The following is a 10,854-nucleotide window of genomic DNA, read 5'->3' as shown; positions in this document are numbered from 1 at the left end:
TCTCTCTCTCTCACACACACACACACACACACACACACTTTTTTTTTTCCAAGACAGGGTTTCTCTGTGTAGCCCTGGCTGTCTTGGAACTCACTCTGCACACCTGACTGGCCTTGAACTCACAGAGATCCACCTGCCCCGTGCCTCATGAGTGCTGGGATTAAAGACATTCACTACCACTTTTGGCTATATACATGTATTTTTACATTTTATTTTATTTGCAGTAGTGGGGATCAAACCCAGGACCCTACTCTTGCTAGGCAGGTACTGATGGATTCACAACAGGCCCCCACAGTTGGGCGTGTTTGCACATGCCTGGCAGACCTGGACACTTCCGCCTAGCCAGTTCCAGGTCAAAATAGCCATTTCCGGGTCAAGGCATCTCGCGTGACCAGGATCCATGACTTTGCATGGTTGCGTAAGAGCGCACAATGCAGCCATGTGATCTACGTGCATGCGTGGAGTTAAGTCGACCTGTGCACGCCCAGCCTTTATAAGCCGGCGGCGCCATATTCCCGGCTGCCTTCTTCTTCTCTACACACGTGTTTTTCTCACAAGCCTGAGCACTTGTCTGTCCCTTTCATCTTAATGAAACTCTTGTTAGCGGATTTTGTCATGTTTTGTGACATTTCCTCGCAGGGTAAGAGCGCCTCGAAATAACTAACAGGTACTCTACCACTAAAATGCATCCCCATGCCTTTATTGTATTTTGGGATAGGATCTAACTAGATTGCCTAGGCTTCTTCAAACTTGTAATCCTCCTGCCTTAGCCTCTCAAGTAGCTAGGATGACAGGTATGCCCCATCAGGCCCAACTAATCACAACCTTTTTTTTTTTTAATTGTCTGGGGATAAAATTGTCAACTAAGGTAATTTCAAAAAGTTAAAAAATCCAGCACTGACTTGCAAACGAAGACAAAAGGACTGAAGAGTGAAGATATACCACAGCTTCCACAAAGAAACTCCTTTTCTTTCTTTTTCCCTTTCTTTTTTCTTGTTTTGCTTTGTTGGTCTGGTTTGGTTTTTGGTTTTTCTTTTCTTTTCTTTTTTTTTTTTTTTAAATGCTGAATGCCGTTTATTGAAGGAAGGAAGAGGTCTTAAATACAGCACAATGGGAGAACCCCAGAGGGCAGAAGTTCACTACCAATGTTTTACAATCTTGCATCAAAGCTGTTAACGCCCAATATGCAGTATACAGACAAGGAACTTCCCTTAAGCATTCAGGAGGGTGGAACCTGGCAGGGAATTAGCACAGGAAGGACATCAAGGTCAAGGTCAGCAAGCAAGGCAACAGTTACCCAAAACGGGGGCCAGGGTCCTACAGGTCCCCCTTTTACTAAAAAATGAGCTTCTGACTTAGGTTGTGTGGGACATCAGCAGGTCACCTTACCCATCATGGAGACGCCTGCCCAGGCCACACAGGCGCTCTGTCTTAGGTTGGTGAGTGCCCCCCAGGCATTACCAGTCTCTGAATACTCATTATCATACAGGCTTAATCGTGTGTGAGCTGCAGAGTTAACTGTTACCAAAGATCTCAAAGTGGCGCTGGGCTTGCAATGTGTGTGTTTGACACAGAAAAGACCAACAGAAGTCCTAATCCGCCCATAGCCAGTAGGCTAAAGGCAACTGAGCCATTCCCTTTCTTAACGAGCTTTACTGCAAATTGGGCTCTCAATTCCCATTGGCATCAGAAGGGGAGAGTTCTTCATGAAGGCCCAATAGGTCTCTGTGATGTTGGGCTTCAGCAGCAGCCACAGGGCACACACAGCACTCAGGAACCCAAAGAGGAACCTCATTGTCCTGCGGAAAGACACAAACAGATCCCCGGGCCCACACCAATACCAGATCAGGTCTCCTCCAAGTGCCAGTAGAAAGATCCTTCCATCGCTCCAGAGGATGATTTGCAACAGGAGCCCTCCAGTGCTTATCTGCAGTGGATACTCCAGCAGAATCCACCGATAAAAAATTTAAAATATATAAAACAAGGGAAAGAATAGAATGTGGAGAGGAATGATGAGCCCCTGATTCCCCCTTTTTACTTTAGCAAAATATGTTTCTTTGGGTTTTTTTTATAGTTCAAATTTTCATTTATTTATTTTTTATTTTTTTAAATTAATTAATTTATTTTCTATTATCAGCTTGATACAGTATAAATTCTTATCTTTTTTTTTTTTTTTTTTTTTGGTTTTTTGAGACAGGGTTTCTCTGTGTAGCTTTGCGCCTTTCCTGGAACTCACTTGGTAGCCCAGGCTGGCCTCGAACTCACATAGATCCGCCTGGCTCTGCCTCCCGAGTGCTGGGATTAAAGGCGTGCGCCACCACCGCTCGGCTTAAATTCTTATCTTAATCACATCTTCTTAAATATAGAAAAGTTAAGGCCAGGCATGGTGGCACATGCCTTTAATCCCAGCACTTGGGGCGCAGAGGCAGGCAGATCTCTATGAGTTCAAGGCTAGACTGGTCTACATTGTAAGTTCCAGGACAGCCAGGGATACATAGTGAGATCCTGTCTCAAAAACAAACAAATAAATAAAAAATAGAAAATTCATCTCTAAATTTTGGCTGAATTATTTAAGTAATGAATCTAATAAAACTTCATCCATTTAATTCCCATATCCAATCTGATCATTTTGACATGGAAAAACAAATTATCCAAATGCACAAATCACCCCATTTAAATAAATTGAATAACTGGTCTACTTTGATCTTTATGTTTCCCTACTTTGTAATTTAAATGAGCAATAATTTAAATATTTTTTAAAATTTAAAATTCTTGAAATCAAAAGGGAAAATACTGGATTTTTTTCCTACAATGTTTCAAAGCAGCACACATTATGGAAATGTTAAGTAATTGCTAGTGGCGTGTAGGTTTCTCTCGGAAGAATAAAGCCTGTCCGTTCATTCCATTAGCGTTTGAAGCTGCTGTTCTCTAAAGGATATCTGGATTCTTTGAAGCTGGTCCATCGCAACTGACTGCCTCCCAAGTACTGAGACACAATGGCCAAGTGAATGACTTTCTCTTGAGGTTCTGTTATTGTATGTACAGCTGGCTGCAAGTGTAGTAGGCCCATTTGTGGGCAGACCCCTCAGTATCTACATTAAGGTATCCTAAGTGGTGTGGGGTTTTAATTGTGACAAAAGCACAATATGTTTCACTTAATAGTGGCCCAGATCACAAGCAGAAAGTAGGTATGGACCCACCCTGCCCGCTGTGCCTACAGATGGACAGAACTGTTTCTACTCCCGGGAGAACTTTAATGTTTTATTTATTTATTTGTTCCTGGAACTTACTCTGTAGACCAGGCTGGCCTCGAACTCACAGAGATCCTCCTGCCTCTGCCTCCCGAGTGCTGGGATTAAAGGTGTGCGCCACCACCACCTGGCTTCTTTAATGCTTTATGTTATGTTCATTATTAAACATTTCCTTTTCTTTTTGCAAATTAAATAAAAAAATTGTGCTTGCACCTGGAGACCTGGCTTTGAGACCGGGAGTACCGGCCATTCTTCCAGAGGACCCAAGCCTGATTCCCAACCCGCACATGATGGCACAGAGCTGACTGTAATTCCAGTGCTGTGGGATCTGACATCTTCTGGTCTCAGGCACCAGACATGAATGTGGTGCACAGACATACATGCAGGCAAAGCACTCATACACATAAATAATTTTAAAGTAGTGTTTGTGTGTGAAAAAGAGAGAGAGGGAGATGGGGGGGGCATTCATGAAAGTCGGAGGATAACTTTCAGGAGGCTTGTGGGGCAAGTGCTTTTACCCACTGAGACATTTTGCAAACCGTGTGTGTGTGTGTGTGTGTGTGTGTGTGTGTGTGTGTGTGTGTGTGTGTGTGTGTGTTTTGAACAAACAGCCTCTAGGTTTTTCCCCTAAAATTGTAAAATTGTCTGTGTCCTACCAAATCTGCGGCTGTGTCTCTCTTGGAGCCCCTGGTACAGCCTGTCTCCTTTTACACCTCCTTTACAGAATCAAGAAGTTGTTCCACTCTGTGTGGTGTACTGATTTGTGCACCATGGCTATGAGAGAGTTCACGGGAAGCAGGGACTCCTTTTGTTTTTTTGTTTCCATGTTTTTGAGGTGCTGGATTCAGAACCCAGGGAACGTGACGCATAATGGGCAAATACTCCACCAGTTGTGTTACACCCCAACCTTGGGGACTTAGTTTTGGTAACTGAGTGTTTTCTATGGCAAACGAGGTAACTCAGGATGTTGTCTCAGCTCAGCTTGTTCCCTGGGTGTTGTCCCTCATGTCCGTCTCCAGCCCCTGAGAGGATCAGATCTCAGGCACACCTGATAATAAGAATTTCCTTGGACTCTTTTTTTAAGGATTTATTTTGTATTTATGTGTATGTGTGTTTGTGAGAGAGAGTATATGCACATGTGTGCAGGGACCCACAGAATCCACAAGATGCTACCAGCTTCTTTGGAGCTGGATAAAAGCAGTTGTGAGCTACCACACATGGGTGCTGGGAGCCAAACTCCAGTCCTCTGGTCAAAGTTACCACCTGAACCCTGTTTATAAGGCACCGAATCTGTCCATGAGCCCTCTTTGTTATAGACATTTGGCTCTGCTATATGCTTACCTTGTCTTTCTCTCTGCCTACTACTATTCTGGGTAGAGGAAGACCCTGCTATACCGTCAAAATTGTTCTGTTATAAAATTTCTTTTTTCTTGTAATGATAAATTCCTGGTTCTCAATTTGACCAGAAAAAAAAAAACCTATTGAACATACTGTTGGAAGAATTTGTGAGGGTGCCTCTTGGGAAGATTAAGTGGTTAGGGAAGCCCATCCCTTAGATGGGTAGACAGCAACTTCTGCCACATAATCACCTCAAGGGTCTTGTCCCAGTCACTGTTCTATTACTGTGAAGAGACACCATGACCTCTGCAACTCTTTTTTTTCCCACAATGGGAGGTGGGTTTTTTTTTGTTTTCTGTTTTTGTTTTGTTTTTGTTTTTGTTTTTGTTTTGAGACAAGATTTCTCTATGTAACAGTCCTGGCTGTCCTGGATCTCACTTTGTAGACCAGGCTGGCCTCGAACTCATTGAGATCTACCTGCCTCTGCCTCCCAAGCACTGGGATTAAAGGCGTGCGCTGCCGGCACCAACCCTCTGCAACTCTTATAAAGGAAAACATTTAACTGGGGCTGGCTTACAGTTCAGAGGTTTAGTCCATTATCAGCATGGCAGGAAGCAGACAGGCATGGTGCTGGAGAGGTAGCTGAGAGTTGTACATCTGGATCTGCAGGCAGCAGGAAGAGAGAAAGAGACCCTGGGCCTGGTTTGGGCTTCTGAACCCTCAAAGTCCACCCCCACAGTGACACACTTCCTCCAACAAGACCATATCTATTCTAACAAGGCCACACCTCCTAATCCCTCTCAAGCAGTGCCACTCCCTGGTGACCAAGCATTCAAATATATGAGCCTATGGGTCCCATACCTATTCAAACCACCACAGGTCTCAGTCTTTTTTGTTGTTTTGTTTGTTTTTGGAGACAGGGTTTCTTTGTGTAGTTTTGACTGTCCTGACTCTATAGACTAGGTTGGCCTCTGCCTTCAGAGTGCTGGGATTAAAGGCACTGGCTACCATCACCAGGTTTCCATCTCTTGTATCCATTTACTAGTTTGGCTATTCAATGAAAAAGAGAAAAAAAAACCTCCAAACATATTATTGGATGCTATCTCTGAATTGACCTCAATTCCTAGAGACCCAAAATACCATTTAGGTCACCAGCCTAAATGGAGACTTCAGGAGTCTAGCAATCAGTAGCCTATGGATGAAATCTGTCTCATTGGGTCTCACCACACTAATCTTATGATAATTCTCTAGTTTTGAAATGCACATATAGCCGTAAGTTTCTCCGGTCCCACCTGGCCCTGCAGTTCCACAGATGCTTATAAAATAATCATTCAGAAGCTTAATATTAATTGCAAATTCTATGGCCTATTGGCTCAGGCTTATTGCTAGCTAGCTCTTACAACTTAACTCATCCCATTTCTATTAATCTATGTTTTGCCACGTGGCTTCGTGGCGTACCGGGACCTTCACATCTTGCTTCTCCTGGCATGGGCTCTCAGCATCTTCTCATTCTCCTTTCTTCTCCTCCTCCAGTTGGAATGTCCTGCCTAACCTTCTTCTGCCTCACCATTGGCCACACAGCTTTATCTATGAACCATTCAGAGCAACACATATTCAAAGCATACAGAAAGACATCCCACAGCATGCACATTGGGAATGTATGAACTCAGCATTGGCAGAGTCCCTGTGCCGAGCCTCTGGTCTGTGGGATGAGGACTGTTATCATATAAAAGGCCCAAGCATCCCTGATGGTCTAGTGGTTAGGACTTGGCGCTCTCATCATATAAAAGGCCCAGACGAAGGCACTAGAAATTCCAAAATGTTAAACCAAAGCAGTGCTACATTCCTGCAGAGATCACAGAGATTAATGGCATGATCAAGGACTTTATTATTTATTTTTATATTTGTTTGTGTATTTATTGTTGAGACAAAGTTTCTGTGTAATCCTGGCTGTCCAGGAACTCATTCTTAAAGACCAGGCTGGCCTTGAACTGAGAGATCCTCCTGCCTCTGCCTCAAGAGCGTTGGGATTAAAGGTGTGCACCACCACACCTACCTAAGGACTTTATTTTTTTTTAAGGTTTGCTTATATATATATTAAGATTTACTTATATTTTCTGTGAATGAGTGCTTTGCATGTATTTATATAAGTATACTTCATACCTGTCTGGTGCTCACAAAGGCCAGAAGAGGGCACTAGATTTCAGTAACTAAAGTTACAGGTGGTTGTAAGGCCCCCTGTGGACACTGGGAACTGAACGCAGGCCCTCTGCAAGAACAGCAAGTGATTTTAACCACTGAGCCACCTCATCTGCCTACATCAAGGACTTAAAAGAAGCAGGGATAACCAGGTACAGTGGTACATACCTTAAATCCCAGCATTCTAGAGGCAGAGGCAGGCAGATCTCTGCTGAGGCCTGCCTGGTCTACAGAGCAAGTTCCAGGACATCCAAGGCTACATAGCAAGACCTTATTCCAAAACAAAAAGCAAACAAACAACAAAACACCAGAGATACAGGGATGATGATTCCTACCACGTCCCCATTCAGCTGCACTGTGTAAGGTGTGGATTATAGTAAAGTTAATAAGGCGGTATCCTGGTTTACAGATATTGAGGTGGTGAGTGCTTTTTTCCTTCCTCCTACAAGTAAAGACATTTAGAAACACTGTACTTTCACCTAGTTTGAGCTAGCCATGCTTTATCACCATCTTTCCCCAGAGCTAATTAACTCTCCAGCTCTGTGTCATAGTCCTCAATGACCTTGATTACTTCCCTGTGGTGGCGCGTGAATGTGTGTGTGTGTGTGTGTGTGTGTGACTGTATGTAGAGGTCACAGGACAACTCTGTAGAGGTGGTTTTCTCCTTCCCTCTTTATGTGCATTGCGGGAGTTGAACTCGACCTCGGGCTGGCTGAGTGAGCTTCTTTACCTGCTGAGCGATCTCACCAGCCCTGTGACTTCTTCACTGTTTTGTAAAGCTGCAACTATATTTCCCAGAATTCCTTTCCCTGCGTGCTTTTGAGTTGGGGTTAACCGTAAGAAAAATCTGTATACTATTGGGGAAGCAGACGTGAAACAGCAGCGGTTACCCTATGAAGGTCACCTTGTTGGCAGGACAGAGAAGCACACGGCTCTGTCAGCTAGCCATGAATGTCATCCGCCAACTTCCGGACCAGATGCATACATAGTACTGAGGGGAAGGGCGCCAGCTTTATCCAGCTATAACAATATTATCTGGCGTTGGGAGAAGGGACCAGAGGCAGGAGTAGAATAAACTTTATAAGCTTTTTAAAAATAAAGGTCACTTTATAAACCTTCAAGACTACCTCTGTTTCTACGAGAGCAAATTAGGTAGACGATCCTGGTTAGTGGGGGGCCCAAGGCACACAGGTGTCTGGGTACCTTTCACCCTATCTGTCACTACTTTCTGATACCCTCTCTACTCCTGAATTCTTCCTGAGATTTTTGCCAGTCGGGAAGATGTAGTGTAATGGGGGAGGAGGAGACGGCCCGACAAAGTTGCTAGGAGACGGCAGTGACATTGTGACCTTTCTTTGGCCAATAAAAGTTGCTTGTGTATTAATTAACTCCATCTTCCTGGGACGCCAGCTCTCACCAGACACGTCCTGAATGTCAAAGTCCTGCCTGTGTGTCAGAACTTAGGTCGGGTGGCTGTCACATCTGTGGAGGGACAGACATCACACATCTATTTGATGGTAGAACTTGGTTGACAAGCAATCCACTACCACTCTTGGGAAAATAAGTTCTTTCAATATTCCTTTGAGACCTTGTTAATAAGTAAATGGAGATCTCACCTGTGTCTTCTTAAGTATATCTTCCACATTCTTGTAATTTTTGTATATGGCCCTCGGCCTCAGGTATAAGGACCAGCTTTGTCTTAATGTCCACCCACCTATACTATTTAGGTGGCAGCATGCTAAATGGAAGAGTTTAGGAGGTTGCTGAGACGGCTCAGCGTATAAAGGTATTTGCCACCAGGACTGGCAAGCCAGGACCCACATGGTAGAGAGCGAAAACCAACCGGAAGTTGTTCTCTAACCTCTATGTGTACACACGCACACACACGCACACACACACACACACACACACACACACAAATACACATAAAATGATAATAATACATAAAAATTCAAGAAATGAGAGTTTTAATATTGTGCCTAGATAATACTTTTAAAGCATATTTTAAGATTTTATTTTGTGTGTGTGTGTGTGTGGGGGGGGTAGGTGCATGTGAGCCATGGCACACATGTAGAAACCAGAGGGCAGCTTTTGAGAATCTGTGGGTTTCAGAAATCCAGTTCCGGGTGTTAGGTTTGGCTACAGCCACCTTTCTCTGAGCTATCTGGACGCTCACGCTCACCTTCTTTTCTTTTTTGGTGCTGGGGATGGAATTCATGGCCTCTTGTACCACTTGTCTATGCCTCCAGCCCTGGGGTGGTTTGAATGAGAACTGTCCCCCAAAGTCCTGGCACTTGGCGCCTTGGTAACACTGTTCAGGGAGGTTTACCAGTCCTGCCGGAGGCATTATGGACCTCAGGGGTGGGCTTTGAAATGAAAAGGCCTTGCCTACTTCCAGTTTCCTCTCTCTGCTTCCTGTTTGTTAATGAAGCTGTGAGCTCTCAGCTTCCTGATCTTGCCACCTTGCCCGCTGTGTGCTGCCACGCCTCCCCACCACGCCCACTGTGTGCTGCCACACCTCCCGCCACGCCCATTGCGTGCTGCCACGCCTCCCGCCACGCCCACTGTGTGCTGCCACGCCTCCCCACCACGATGGATGGAATCTTAGAGCTTATCCCTCTGGAAGTGTAAGCCCAAATAAACCCTTCCTTTTATAAGTTGCCTTGGTCATGATGTTGTATCACAGCAACCAAAAAATAACTAATGTGTAGTTAGCTTTCTTTTGGGACCGCCAGCCCGCAAATAATGACACAGATTTATTTATTTTTTTTAATAAATGTATTTATTATGTGTACAGTAGTGTTCTGCCTGCATGTATGTCTACAGGCCAGAAGAGGGCACCCGATCTCATTACAGATGGTTGTGAGCCACCCTGTCGTTGCTGGGAATTGAACTCATGACCTCTGGAAGAGCAGCCGGTGCTCTTAACCTCTGAGCCATCTCTCTAGCCCTAGAGACTTATTATTAATTATGAAATCTTGGCCTTTAGCTCGGGCTTGTTCCCAACTAGCTCTTGTAACTTAAATTAACCCGCTTCTATTAATCACTGTTCTTTTTAGCTTCTTCATTCTGTACATCTGACTTGCTCCACATCTTGCTGGTGTCTCTTGTGTGCCTAGATTCTTCTCCAGTTCCTCTCTCTTTCCGGAAGTCATGCCTATTCTCTCCTGCCTATCTATTGGCCATTCAGCTCTTTATTAAACCAATCAGAAGGCACCTTTCACACAGTGTGATCCAATATCCCGCAACACACCAATATAAGCCGCCTAAGTTTATGGAAAATGTTTTGCGCCTTTCTGGAACTCACTCTGTAGCCCAGGCTGGCCTCGAACTCACAGAGTTCTGTCTGCCTCCGCCTCCCTAGTGCTGGGATTATAGGCGTGCGCCACCAACCGCCCGGCTAAAAAAAGAATTTAAAAATGATATAGCAAAGCATTAAACACAGAGGTAGACCTAGTGTAACTACAGTGGTCAGCCCACGAGCCAGCTCTGTTAGTGTCTTAGGTTAAATAAAAAGGCTTAGTAAAGATGAGCTAAATTTCCCAGGAAAATGTTAAAAGCAAGAATGTTTAATCCCTACTAAACCCTCCCCGCTATGGAACTAGGCCCTTCCTTCTTGATGCGAGGGTATTGATGATCTTCTGAATGTCTTCAGCACAGACTGGCAGTCCACTTTCATTCCAGGGCATCCCTGTGCCTCCAGGGATGAAGCATTGACTATCTCCACGCCACATTACTGCCAAGCAGAAGCTGTTTTGTGTAGTGTATGAGTTCTTCCTGCACCTTCTTTCCCCCAGAACCTGGTGGAAAATTTAGACAGGCCTATGTCTAAAGTCAGTGAGTGGAATTTTTTTTTTACAATAAGTTTGATGATGGCAGGCATTGAGACATGATAAGATCTTGTAGCCACGGCCTAGCTTCAATACCTAAATAACCCATCACTTAAAACATTCCTGCTTTAAAAACTTTATCCCAGCCATGACTTAAAGGTATGTAAAAAAATTCCTGGCGCCAAGGAGAAACACCTGAAGGTGAAGGGACAAAGTGGGTAGGTCGCCTGCCGGGC

Source organism: Peromyscus californicus, unplaced genomic scaffold (genome assembly GCF_007827085.1).
Source record: "Peromyscus californicus insignis strain IS unplaced genomic scaffold, ASM782708v3 Scaffold_24__1_contigs__length_46423439, whole genome shotgun sequence".
NCBI classification, from domain to species: Eukaryota; Metazoa; Chordata; class Mammalia; order Rodentia; family Cricetidae; genus Peromyscus; species Peromyscus californicus.
Note: the sequence above shows the minus strand (reverse complement) of the source record.